Source organism: Penaeus monodon, chromosome 6 (genome assembly GCF_015228065.2).
Source record: "Penaeus monodon isolate SGIC_2016 chromosome 6, NSTDA_Pmon_1, whole genome shotgun sequence".
NCBI classification, from domain to species: Eukaryota; Metazoa; Arthropoda; class Malacostraca; order Decapoda; family Penaeidae; genus Penaeus; species Penaeus monodon.
The window spans coordinates 17,504,619-17,506,052 of record NC_051391.1 but is presented as its reverse complement, the minus strand read 5'-3'; positions in this window follow the sequence as shown (position 1 = coordinate 17,506,052).

Sequence of the window (1,434 nt, the reverse complement as noted above, 5' to 3'; positions counted from 1 at the left end):
CCATACCATGCCACGATGCGGGTTGGAGCACGGGTACCGGGACCCCAGAAACCTCATTCTGGGGGGACCTAGTAAAACCCCGAAAAGGAGGTGTTCTTGTGGGGGGATCGCTCCCAACCTGGGGACTGACAGACATTCACAGCTAGCTCGATCACGGGATACACATTGAAGTCGCCCGAAAAATGGAATATCTTGCGGGGGCAAATTTTCTGCCACAGATGGAGTTTGGGTAAAAAGCCTTTTCAATGCAAAAATCAGTGGAGAGTATACAGCAGTAAAGACATGAAGCCAAAGGCATGCTCAGTCTTCAATAGCCATAAACGCCTCGTCATCTGCGTGTCACCTCAACTACCAAAGGGCTGAAGTCAGATGGAGAATGGCATATAGGCCCTCTACCCTGAGAGGTGGTGACCATATCTGCGGCACCAACCAGTAAGTAGGTATAACCCACCCATAATGATAGCTCGCCCCATGCCAGGTCTTCTCACCTCTGAGAGGGCAGCCACCTCAACCCCAAATCATTCCATTTCCCTCAATAGCAGAGGTAACTGCTCATCCTGCCGCAAGGACTGGATGTTCCAAGAGCCTACCCGGAAAGCTCACTGAGGTTAAGCCTCGGCCCGGCAGCGCCCCAGGGCTGCACAACCACCTGGCCCGCCCCAGCCTGATGCCCTGCCCCAAATAAACGGCTTTTGGCAGCGCTGTGGGGCACCCAATCCCACCTGATGGCGGTGCCTCAAGGGACTTTGCCCCACAAGCTTCCAGCGTGGGTGGCGCCCTGATGGGTGCCAAGGCGGACAAAGTGAACTCTCGACCTTCCTATCCTGCACGCCTTGCCCGACATTTGCCTCGCCCGCAACCGGGAACCCACAGCCTGCCCTTGCCCTTGCTGGGTGCGGAGGGACAGACACCCTCCCCCCAGCATATTCCATCATTTGCAGTGGATTGCTGGTGAGTAATCTGCGGGCGGGAGCGAGGGCCGGCAAGGCCCCCATACTTTTTTCCCCTCCCCCCCCCCCCACCCCTGAGCTAGCCACCAATTCACTCCAGGATGAGAAGGATAAGGGCCCAGAGAGTTGCCGTACGGAGCCAGGAGAGCTCGTCCACACCACGGTGCGGCCATAAAAACTTCATACCTCTGACTGGCCTCCTGCCCCCCCTGCCTCCGAGATCCCCCACAGTTTAGCTTGGTGGAACAGCCACCTGACTAGCCAGTTTACCCATGGGTGGCCCGCAGGAGGACACTGCCAAGGCTAGCCAGTGCCGTGGCATACTGCCAAGCCCGAGAAAGGCATGCAAGCACGCTAACACTATCTAGGCTACCACACCATTGCTTCATCATATCACTTATATATAATATATACATGTGGAGTGTGTGTGTGGGTGTTTGTGTGTGTGTGTGTGTGTGTGTGTGCTGTGAGTGGCGGTGTGCTG